Source organism: Marmota monax, unplaced genomic scaffold (assembly GCF_021218885.2).
Source record: "Marmota monax isolate L192 unplaced genomic scaffold, Marmota_monax_Labrador192_F-V1.1 WCK01_AAM20220418_F8-fsc00005, whole genome shotgun sequence".
NCBI classification, from domain to species: domain Eukaryota; kingdom Metazoa; phylum Chordata; class Mammalia; order Rodentia; family Sciuridae; genus Marmota; species Marmota monax.
In genome coordinates this window covers 1,817,017-1,830,088 of record NW_026692254.1, presented here as the reverse complement: position 1 = coordinate 1,830,088, position 13,072 = coordinate 1,817,017, and the positions used below count along the sequence as shown (strand labels likewise).

Sequence of the window (13,072 nt, the reverse complement as noted above, 5' to 3'; positions counted from 1 at the left end):
AAATCAAATAAGAAATAATAAATGACAATAAGCCACTTTGCAGCAAGCTATAAATAAGAGCTGGGAATCCAACAGGATACCTAGACTTTATGTTCTATAAAACAGCCACACGAGAGGCACACAGCAGAATGACAATAAAGTATGTCAGTAAACAAAGAGCTCTTTGTCCTACTCTTGTTAGACAAATATATTTATCAAACCTGTTAGTATTTGAACATTGTCCTAAAAAACTTCCATGCAACTTGATTGTCGTGAAGTTGCTTATATTTTAGCCTAACATACTCAGAATTGCAATAGAAATAAAACATTGTTAGTTGATGGTGACACAAGGTCAATATACCATTTAATTTGGTAGATATTTTGAATCCAAAAAAGTCACCTCAAAAGTAAAACATGCGCACGGTCTGTTTATCCTCTTTCAAACAGAGTTTCTCTGTGTTAGGAGTTTCTTTGAAGCATTCAGAGAGTGGTATGGTACACAGAGACAAGAGGTGGAATATACATAATGCTCATGCTTAGTCTATATTAAGTTGGTGACTCTGAAAATAAACATCTCTTTAGTTCCTTCATTTGAACAATGTAGAAAAAAGTTTGAGAATCACTCAGTCTATCAAAGTGCAACTGATAAAGCATCAAATAAAGCCTTTCTCATGTTAGTAGGGAATGAAATAGGGCATGAATGCAGCAGGATAAGAAAGAACCCAATAGATATCATCCACCTAAACCTGCAGCTCTCCCAACTTGTGAGGTACAGATCCTGCTTGCCAAGTGTGAAAGTTCCCAGTGAGAGAGACCTGTGGGGTGAGACATGGTAACTGGGTCATGAGGAACCAGCAAGACTGATTCACACCTCCAATCCGTGGAAGTCCATAGATCTGGCTCCTTCATCCCTTCACAGGTCTCCGCCTCACTCCACCTCAGCTAAGGTGCACTGCCTTCTGGGCAGGCAATGGATTCCATGCTGTAATAAACAAAGACCATACAGCCCCTCTAATTGCCCCACAGGACGGATTATAAGAGAAAGCACCTAGCCTTCAGAGTTGGAAAGACTAGGGTGCAAATAACCATGTTTCTTTTCTTCTGTTTTCACGTTGGGGTCTGGTGTCCAGCCCTGTTAGCATATCATTAATATATTCTACAAATACCAAAACTATGCCCATTAAATTTATAGTTCACTTTTCAGGTGAACTATAAATTTAGCTGAATAAATGATTAACTCCGTGTAATAACAAAATGTGCATCTCCACTCTGCTTATGGTGTGTTTATGTCCCATGACTAAAGCTCAGAATCATAAAGTTGAACAATAGAAAAGGGTTGCCAAAGGTCATGTACTCCATAATAGAAATGCATTTCTAAGAAATTTAAAACATGAATATACAACAGTGTAGAAATACATTGTACTATTTAAATAATTGAGAGGACATTAGGCTGGTGTAGCGCCAGACCCCTAAGTTCCTACACAAACAGACTGAGCGTAAACAGTAAAAAGAAACAATTATCAAATATTTTCTTTGCCTGTATCCACATTCACCCTACAAAAGCCTCCTCATGTACCTTCAGTCCAGCCCAAAGCGTCCCATAATCTGGAGATGTCTAATTCATGAATTTCTGTCTGGTCAAATTCTCAAATTTGAACATGACTCAGTTAATCTTTTGTCAGAACTAAATATGGATACATACAAAGGAGTGCCACACCTAACTTTAGGATAATGTTTTCTGGAGAGGGATGGAAGGTAAAGGATGAGAAAGATAGGGATTTGAGGTATTAGTTAATATTTTATTTATGTAGAAAAAAAAGCTTTGAGAAAAATAAGGCAAATGGCTAATAGGTATTAATTATGCATAAATATATTTTTTGTTCTGTAACTTTTTGTATGTTTGAAATACTTCAAAATTAAAAGCCTTAAACTTAATAATAAGACCTGTAGCCTTATTATTTTTTTTCTTAGACACATCCTACTTTCCACCTGTCTTGAGCTGCTTGTAGTTTCCAAAGATATAATTATACTCACTTCTGTACTTATGATTGCTAAGTTTTCCCCTCCAGGTTTCAGATTATTTCTCAAATCAACTAATTGTGACAAAAAAAAATCAAAAGCAAAAACTTGGCTTAATATAAATCTAAGAAGACCAAGCTAAACAAGCACATATTTACTCATTTTATTTTAGAACACTCCTTTCCCTGTGTATGTGTGTGAACATATGTGAGTATGTGTGTGTGTGTGTGTGTTTGCAGATTAGCTCTTTAGTGTTAACGCTATTCTTATTTGTATTTTTAAACACTATAAAATCCATGTCTAAATTTTTCAAATGTTGCAAGAAATTGAAACCTTTCCTTTAGCAAATGAGGCTCCGTTATCATGGAGATGATTTTTGTCCAAAATTCAGCAGTCCAGTTTATTTTTTTGTGAGTGAAAATGGATGATGAGAATGAAGCACTTCATTTTATTTATTTATTAATTTGTGGTGTTGGGGATTGAACCCAGGGCCTTGTGCATGTGAAACAAACACTCTACCAAGTGAGCTATATCCCCAGTTACTTTTATTTTTAAATAACTGAGTGGCCTAGTTCTCTTTTCTTAGAAGCAAATTGAATCCAAGAATTAACCTCATTCACCATGTACTTATTAGGTATGTATATGTGTGTGTACATACACATTCTCCATGGTATTGTTGGACAAGAATTTATTTAGTCGACAGGCTCTGTGTTTATAAACTCATCTCGGGTACTGAGTACTTTTCTTCCCACAGCTTTCTTGAACTGGAGAGGTGGGATCCCACCCTCATTGAGAGGTGGGATCTAAACCCTTTTCTCTTAAATCTGGGAGGCTTGTGACTATGGAAGAAATGATGTAAATCAATTTCAAAATGATATAATTCAATAAAATTTCTGCCTGCTTCTCTTGGGAGGCTGTCTCCTGTACATAGTCATCACGCCACGAGGAACTAGAGACCACATGGAGAATCTATATGTAACAATTCCAGCTAACAGCCTTAACTGGAAGAGGGTAGCCTTCAGATGGTTTCCATTCCAGGCATTTGAGCCACCCCAGCTGATGCCACATGAAGCAGAAATGAGCTGTTGCTGCTAAATGCTGATTGAAAATTCATGAGCAAAGATACAGAAATACATAACCAGAAGTCTGGTATTCTTCCAGCTTCTTCCTATCACCACTTTTTGGAGTTTTGTTTTTCTAGCTAAGAAAGTACTTGACTCACGTTGAAAAGGTCACACTAAAGTAGAATCCAGGAAACAGAATCTACCATGGGGTGACAAGATGAACATAGAATGTCTAATTGCTACATGGCTGAAAAGACTGGAGATATGACTTGTGCAAAGGAGAAAGGGCTGAGGTTTTCCATTCTAGCCCTGGATAAATTTCAAGAGAACCTAAAAGAATGGCTCATTACTGAGACAGAGGAGTGTGGTTTCCATTCTCTTTTCTTTAAGTCATGGGAAATTTTTGTAAAATGTTGCTTATTGAGAGACTATTCATTTATTCGCTAGTTACTAAATGGGCAACTTGAATTTGTTGGGCCTAGTCCACATAACATTCAATCACTAGAAAACATGAACCCAGAAACTGAGTGATTTTTTTCCCTGAAGCCAAAATTTAATTAATGACAAAAATTCAGGTATCTTAACTGTACAAATAGCATTCTCTCTATGATACCTCCCAGATGGAAACACATAGGATTGAATTTCTAAGCCTGTAACTAGCTCTGTGACATTGGGTGGGCCTTCATCTCTGTGGCCCCAGTTTTCACATCTGTCTAATGAAAGGATTGAACTATATCATCTCTATGGTTTCTTCCTGCTCTGTGATGATCTCTGTGGCTGTTTTACGTTGTCAATTTAGTAAGCTTGAGCTACATTTCTCTGAGTAGTTCTGGATTAGGTCTGGCCACAGAGAAATTTCCATGAGACTTGTAGGGCAGAAGCATAGCTGTAGCCATTGTACTAGAGAGATGGGTTTATAGCTCTGGGCAGATTGCACACATCTTTACCTGGGTGTAGGGTGGCAGCTATTGGACTTCTCTAGCTCCTGCCAGTCTCTGCCTCCAGTGTTTTTTGGATCCTATGTTATTCACACATGTTCTCTGTAGTGAGGACACAGGGTCCTTCTGTAGCTGTAAGGCCCAGTGAGAGACAGATATGCGTGCCAATTTGTCCCTGTGGAGTCCAGTTTTGGCTCATGACTTCATGTTCTCTCCTATTTTGCACTGAACTTTCCTCATTAACACCTGCTCTTGATCACTGCCCTGCTGACATACTCCAGGCACTGATTGGATGCTTTCCATAGATTTCTTAACCAGCTGCTTTACTCATCTTTTTCATCACTATGACCAAAAGAAAGACTTGACAAAAAAAAATTTAGAAGAGGAAAAGTTTATTTGGTGCTTAGGGTTTCAGAGGGCTCAGTGCATAGATGGCCACCTTGAGCTCTGGGCTCAAGGTGAGGCAGAACATCAGGGCAAAACAGTGTTGCAGAAGAAAGCAGCTCAGGACATGGCAAGGAGGAAGCAGATAGAATCTATTCAGCAGAGACAAAATATAAACTCCAAGGACATGCACCCAGTGACCTATCTTCTCCAGTCACACCCTACCTGCCTGGGTAGGTTACCACCCAGTTAATCCCGATCAGTAGATCAATTCAATGGTTAGGTTACACCCCTCATAATCTGATCATTTTATCTCAAAATATTCTTGCATTTTGTCACATAAGCTTTTGGGGGGCACCTCATCTCTAAACCATAACACCAGCTCCATTTCATGGGCCCTGAGTAGTAGATTTCTCTGCTGGGCGAGAGAAATCTATCCTCTTTTGCATATTTACTTTCCCACTGTTTTAGTGAGCTTTTGAGTTGCTGTGACCAAAATACCCTTAAGAATGACTTAGGGAGGAAGGAAGATGGCGGCGAGGGGAGTGCATTACCCCCGTGTGCTGCTTCACTGTGTGGGAGTATGACAAGTCAGGACGGCTAAAGGATATCTTGTTAGGAATTTCCAGCAATAGTGGGGTGCTCCGGAACCTGGAGGAAGGATTTCCATCGCACGAGGATCGGCTACGGGGACTCAAACGCGAGAGGTTTGTCGCACGGAGGGTAAAACTGCTTATTCAGCAAATCGCCCCGCGGCTAGAGTCTGCAAGGCGCGCTGGGATAGAGACGCAGGGTTACAGCGCTGCAGTTTCTGCCAGCCGCGCAAGCACCGTACTCAGGGATGAATTCTGGGTTCGAGACGGGGGAAGGAAGCGGTCCATCTCGGTTCTCCACACCGGTCAGACCACAGAGGAGGCCAGCAGCCACCATGTTGGTAAACTGACGTCACCTTCCCTGTTTTCGACTGACCGCAGCTCATTCAGCCATAGAACAGGTAATTTCAGGCTGCAATTCGCCTGCGGCTTGCAGACAGATTGCTAGGGTTCAGCGCCTGGGTGCTGCTTAGAATCTGATCTTATCGAAGCAAACACCGAGCGCGGGGCGGCCGAGTTCCGGCTCCCGGAACCGTCCCGGAACCGCCCTGGCTCAGGGCTGCGGAGCCTGCGGAGGCTGCTTCTTGGACCCTGCTACTATCAGAGCATACACCAAGCACTAAGCCGCCGAATTCCGGCTCCCGGAACTGAGCCCACGGGGACTGCTTCTTGGAGCTTACACTTATAGGAGCTTACACCGAGCACGGAGCGGCCGAGTTCCGGTTCCCGGAACTTCCCTGGACCGGGGCTAGGAGCCCGCGGAAACTGCGTCTCGGTCCGGGTCCTGCTGAGGGCCGGTCAGGACTCACCCGTTGCTCTGGTTGCCTGGCAAGGGGAACGAAATGCTGCCATTCGCATAGGATACCAACATGGCAGAGATCTGATGTCATCAGAAAGCGGCGGAGGAGAGATCTTCATCAATACCAGCGGTGACATAAGCAGTTGGTCTCCTGGTGGGGGGGTGAGGCACAGTCACCCGAGTCTCCTCAATTTGTCCTCGAGCCAGAGGGGAGGAGCCGGGCCGCCGCCAGCGCCCGGAGCAGGCCCAGCGGCTCGCCAGCGTGGTGACCACGTGACCCCAATTGGAGAGGGGGCGGAGCGGAGCCACCACCCACACTCACAAGGTGGGCAGACCCGCGACCCAGTGGTACATGGGCGTGGTAGGAGGGACAGGGCAGAGCCGCTGTTCGCGCTTACAAGGTAAACAGACCTGTGACAGCCTGGCGGGTCAGGCCCAGTGGCCTGCCAGTGTGGTACACACGTCACCCCAACTGGAGTAGGGGCAGAGCAGATCCTTCTCCCACGCCCGGATCAGGCCCTGCCGGTGTGGTGGTCACGTGACCCCAATTGGAGTGGGGGCGGAGCGGAACCGCCACCCGTGCCCGCAGGGTGAGCAGACCTGTGACCAACCTGCAGATCAGGCCCAGGGGTCCGCAGGCGTGGTAGGAGGGGCAGGGCAGATCCGCCGCCCGCGCCTCCAAGGTAGGCAGTCCTACAACAGACCGGCGGATCAGGCCCAGGAGCCTGCCGGCGTGGTACAAACACCACCCTAATTGGAGTAGTGACAGAGCAGAGTCGCCTCCCGTGCCAGGAAGAGGCCCAGCGTCCTGCAGGCGGGGTAGTCACGACACCCCAATTGGAGTAGGGGCAGAGCAGAGCCTCCACCCGTGCCCGAAAGGTGGGCAGATCTGCGACCGACCAGCGGGACAGGCCCAGTGGCCTGCCGGTACGACAGACACGTCACCCCATTTGGAGTAGGGGCAGAGTAGAGCCGCCGCCTGCGCCTGCAGGGTAGGCAAACCTGCAATCGACCGGCGGATCAGGCCCGGTGGCCTGCCGGCGTGGTACACTCGTCACCCCAATTGGAGTAGGGGCAGAACAGAGCCACTGCCAGCTCCCAGAACAGGCCCAGTGACCTGCCGGCGTGGTAGCCACGACACCCCAATTGGAATAAGGAGAGAGCAGAGCCGCCGCCCGCACCTGCAGGAAAGATACGCAAGCAGTATGAAAAGACAAGGAAAGAAAGGACCACAAGCAATGCAGGTCAACGCAACTTTAGAAGAGATAACAGCTGCAGCAGATGGAATGTCAGATAAAGAATTCAGGATATACATGCTTCAGATGATCTGGAGTATCAAGGAAGACATTAAACAGCAAAATCAGACAAGGAAAGATCACTTCGACAACGAATTACACAAACAAATCCAGGAAGCAAAGGATCAACTATACAGGGAGATAGAGGTTATAAAAAACAAGCAATCAGAAATCCTAGAAATGCAGGAAGCAATAAACCAACTTAAAAACTCAATGGAGAATACTACCAGCAGAGTAGAACACTTAGAAGATAGAACATCAGACAATGAAGACAAAGTATTTCAACTGGAAAAGAACATAGACAGCTCAGCAAGACTGTTAAGAAACCATGAGCAGAACATCCAAGAAATATGGGATAACATTAAGAGACCAAACTTAAGAGTCATTGGGATACAGGAAGGTACAGAGCTCCAAACCAAAGGAATGAGCAGTCTATTCAATGAAATAATACAAGAAAACTTCCCAGACTTGAAGAATGAGACAGAATCCCAAATCCTAGAAGCCTACAGGACGCCGAATGTGCAAAATCATAAGAGATCCACACCTAGACACATTATAATGAAGATGCCCAACATACAGAATAAGGAGAGAATTTTAAAAGCTACAAGAGAAAGGAAGCAGATTACATTTAGGGGTAAGCCAATCAGGATAACAGCTGATCTTTCAACACAGACTCTGAAAGCTAGAAGATCCTGGAATAACATATTTCAAACACTGAAAGAAAATGGGTTCCAACCAAGAATTGTGTATCCAGCAAAATTAAGCTTCAGGATGGAGGATGAAATTAAAACCTTCCACGATAAACAAAAGTTTAAAGAATTCGCAGCTAGAAAACCATCTCTTCAAAATATCCTCGCCAAAGCATTACAGGAAGAGGAAATGGAAAATAACAATGAAAACCAACAGTGGGAGGTAGGACAGTAAAGAGCGGGGGGGAAATAATCAAAGAGGAAAACAAACCATGTTTAGTAACAGAAATAAACAAATATGGCTGGAAGAACAACCCATATCTCAATAATAACCCTAAATGTTAATGGCTTAAACTCACCAATTAAGAGACACAGGCTAGTAGAATGGATCACAAAACAAGACCCAACAATATGCTGCCTACAGGAGACGCATTTGATAGGAAAAGACATACATAGGCTGAAGGTGAAAGGTTGGGAAAAATCATATCACTCATATGGACTTCGGAAACAAGCAGGCGTGTCCATACTCATATCAAATAAAATAGATTTCAAGCCAAAGTTAATCAAAAGAGATAAAGAGGGACACTACATACTGCTTAAGGGAACCATACACCAACAAGACATAACAATCATAAATATTTATGCCCCAAACAATGGTGCAGCTATGTTCGTCAAACAAACTCTTCTCAAGTTCAAGACTCTAATAGACCACCACACCATAATCATGGGAGACTTCAACACACCTCTCTCGCCACTGGACAGATCTTCCAAACAAAAGTTGAATAAGGAAACTATAGAACTCAATAACACTATTAATAACCTAGACCTAATTGACATATATAGAGTATACCACCCAACATCAAGCAGTTACACTTTTTTCTCAGCAGCACATGGATCCTTCTCAAAAATAGATCATATATTATGTCACAGGGCAACTCTTAGACAATATAAAGGAGTAGAGATAATACCATGCATCTTATCTGATCATAATGGAATGAAACTGAAAATCAATGATAAAAGAAGGAAGGAAAAAGCATACATCACTTGGAGAATGAACAATAGGTTACTGAATGATCAATGGGTTATAGAAGACATCAAGAAGGAAATTAAAAAATTCTTAGAGATAAATGAAAACACAGACACAACATATCGGAATCTATGGGACACATTGAAAGCAGTTCTAAGAGGAAAATTCATTGCTTGGAGTTCATTCCTTAAAAAAAGAAAAAACCAACAAATAAATGATCTCATACTCCATCTCAAAATCCTTGAAAAAGAAGAGCAAAACAACAGCAAAAGAAGTAGAAGGCAAGAAATAATTAAAATCAGAGCTGAAATTAATGAAATCGAAACAAAAGAAACAATTGAAAAAATTGACAAAACTAAAAGTTGGTTCTTTGAAAAAATAAACAAAATCGACAGACCCTTAGCGATGCTAGCGAAGAGAAGAAGAGAGAGAACTCAAATTACTAGCATACGGGATGAAAAAGGCAATATCACAACAGACACTTCAGAAATACAGAAGATAATCAAAAACTATTTTGAATCCTTATACTCCAATAAATTAGAAGATAGTGAAGGCATAGATAAATTTCTTAAGTCATATGATCTGCCCAGATTGAGTCAGGAGGATATAGAAAACCTAAACAGACCAATATCAATTGAGGAAATAGAAGAAACCATAAAAAGACTACCAACTAAGAAAAGCCCAGGACCGGATGGGTATACAGCAGAATTTTACAAAACCTTTAAAGAAGAGCTAATACCAATACTTTTCAAGCTACTTCAGGAAATAGAAAAGGAGGGAGAACTTCCAAATTCATTCTATGAGGCCAACATCACCCTGATACCTAAACCAGACAAAGACACTTCAAAGAAAGAAAACTACAGACCAATATCTCTAATGAACCTAGATGCAAAAATCCTCAATAAAATTCTGGGGAATCGGATACAAAAACATATAAAAAAAATTGTACACCATGATCAAGTAGGATTCATCCCTGGGATGCAAGGCTGGTTCAATATACGGAAATCAATAAATGTTATTCACCACATCAATACACTTAATAATAAGAACCATATGATCATCTCAATAGATGCGGAAAAAGCATTCGACAAAGTACAGCATCCCTTTATGTTCAAAACTCTAGAAAAACTAGGGATAACAGGAACATACCTCAATATTGTAAAAGCAATCTATGCTAAGCCTCAGGCTAGCATCATTCTGAATGGAGAAAAACTGAAGGCATTCCCTCTAAAATCTGGAACAAGACAGGGATGCCCTCTCTCTCCACTTCTCTTCAACATAGTTCTCGAAACACTGGCCAGAGCAATTAGACAGACGAAAGAAATTAAAGGAATCAAAATAGGAAAAGAAGAACTTAAATTATCACTATTTGCAGATGACATGATTCTATACCTAGCAGACCCAAAAGGCTCTACAAAGAAACTATTAGAGCTAATAAATGAATTCAGCAAAGTGGCAGGATATAAAATCAACACGCATAAATCAAAGGCATTCCTGTATATCAGCGACAAATCCTCTGAAATGGAAATGAGGACAACCACTCCATTCAAAATATCTTCAAAAAAAATAAAATACTTGAGAATCAACCTAACAAAAGAGGTGAAAGACTTATACAATGAAAACTACAGAACCCTAAAGAGAGAAATAGAAGAAGATCTTAGAAGATGGAAAAATATACCCTGTTCATGGATAGGCAGAACTAACATCATCAAAATGGCGATATTACCAAAAGTTCTCTATAGGTTTAATGCAATGCCAATCAAAATCCCAACGGCATTTCTTGTAGAAATAGAGAAAGCAATCATGAAATTCATATGGAAAAATAAAAGACCCAGAATAGCAAAAACAATGCTAAGCAAGAAGTGTGAATCAGGCGGTATAGCGATACCAGACTTCAAACTATACTACAGAGCAATAGTAACAAAAACAGCATGGTACTGGTACCAAAACAGGCGGGTGGACCAATGGTACAGAATAGAGGACACAGAAACCGATCCACAAAACTACAACTATCTTATATTTGATAAAGGGGCTAAAAGCATGCAATGGAGGAAGGACAGCATCTTCAACAAATGGTGCTGGGAAAACTGGAAATCCATATGCAACAAAATGAAACTGAATCCCTTTCTCTCGCCATGCACAAAAGTGAATTCAAAATGGATCAAGGAGCTCGATATCAAATCAGAGATGCGCCGTCTGATAGAAGAAAAAGTTGGCTACGATCTACAGTCGGTGGGGTCGGGCTCCAAATTCCTCAATAGGACACCCATAGCACAAAAGTTAATAACTAGAATCAACAAATGGGACTTACTCAAACTAAAAAGTTTTTTCTCAGCAAAAGAAACAATAAGAGAGGTAAATAGGGAGCCTACACCCTGGGAACAAATCTTTACTCCTCACACTTCAGATAGAGCCCTAATATCCAGAGTATACAAAGAACTCAAAAAATTAGACAATAAGAGAACAAACAACCCAATCAACAAATGGGCCAAGGACCTGAACAGACACTTCTCAGAGGAGGACATACAGTCAATCAACAAGTACATGAAAAAATGCTCACCATCTCTAGCTGTCAGAGAAATGCAAATCAAAACCACCCTAAGATACCATCTCACTCCAGTAAGATTGGCAGCCATTAGGAAGTCAAACAACAACAAGTGCTGGCGAGGATGTGGGGAAAAGGGTACACTTGTACATTGCTGGTGGGACTGCAGATTGGTGCAGCCAATTTGGAAAGCAGTATGGAGATTTCTTGGAAAGCTGGGAATGGAGCCACCATTTGACCCAGCTATTCCCCTTCTTGGTCTATTCCCTAAACACCTAAAAAGAGCATGCTACAGGGACACTGCTACATCGATGTTCATAGCAGCACAGTTCACAATAGCAAGACTGTGGAACCAACCTAGATGCCCTTCAATAGATGAATGGATAAAAAAAATGTGGCATTTATACACAATGGAGTATTACTCTGCATTAAAAAATGACAAAATCATAGAATTTACAGGGAAATGGATGGCATTAGAGCAGATTATGCTAAGTGAAGCTAGCCAATCCCTAAAAAACAAATGCCAAATGTCTTCTTTGATATAAAGAGAGTAACTAAGAACAGAGTAGGGACGAAGAGCAGGAGAAGAAGATTAACATTTAACAGGGATGAGAGGTGGGAGGGAAAGGGAGAGAGAAGGGAAATTGCATGGTAATGGAAGGAGACCCTCAGGGTTATACAGTGGAGGAGGTAGAGAGAGAGGAGGGGAGGGGAGGGGAGAGGTGGGGAGGGGGGAGGGGGGAGGATGTGAAAGGCAGCGAAGCACAACAGACACTAGTATGGCAATTTGTAAATCAATGGATGTGTAACTGATGTGATTCTGCAATCTGTGTATGGGGTGAAGGTGGGAGTTCATAACCCACTTGAATCAAAGTGTGGAATATGATATGTTAAGAAATTTGTAATGTTTTGAACAACCCACAATAAAAAATTTAAAAAAAAAAAAAAAGAATGACTTAGACCAGGGAAAGTTTATTTGGGGCTTACACTTTCAGAGGTCTCAGCCCATAGATGGCCAGATCCGTTGCTCCAAGCCTAATATGAGGCAGCACTCCATGGGAGAAGGGCAGCAGAGGGAAGCTGTTCAGCTCAGGGTGGGATCAGGAAAGAGGGAGGGAGGGAGGGAGGTAAAAGGAGAGGGAGGAAAGGAAGGAGAAAGGGGAGGGGAAAGGAACCACAGGGAAGATGAACACCTTTAGGCCACGGGCCCCACCCTGTGACCCACCATGCCCCATCTACCAAGGGTTACCAGTCAGTCAGTCCATTTTAACTAGGATGAACTGATTAGGTTATAGCTCTCACAGTCCAACCATTTCACCTTTGAATATTCCTGCATTAACAAGCGCTTTTGGGGGATACCTCATGTCCAAACCAAAACACCCACTTTTCCCCGTGATTTTATAATATCTAGTTAATTATAGGATAAATCATTTATTCTATATCACACACAGAGTTCTGCTGCCCTGACTAAGCCTCAACCAATGCAACCTTAATTTCATTGAATATCATGTAGGGAAACTCAACAAAGTATAAAAAATAACAGTGTCCCCATTTAGAGGTGGGAACCTAGACCTGACAAAGATATTTCAATTCCAATTACTTCCTTCAAAATCACCATTTGTTGGTCCTAATCTGTATTCTCAGTGAACTTCCTAAAGTATGTATCTACTCTTTCATAATTCATTTCCTATATTTAACAGGATTCACTCCTTTAAAGAACAAGTTGTCAATAAACTGCAA

The 13,072-nt window shown here is 42.1% G+C and overlaps 1 protein-coding gene across 5 annotated transcripts in view; it reads right to left on the bottom strand.

Annotated features, from left to right (window-relative positions):
• Nucleotides 1-13,072, bottom strand: part of Macrod2 (mono-ADP ribosylhydrolase 2) — a 2,042,921-nt gene that overhangs the window by 220,663 nt on the left and 1,809,186 nt on the right. The gene's annotated exons all lie outside the window — the stretch shown is intronic.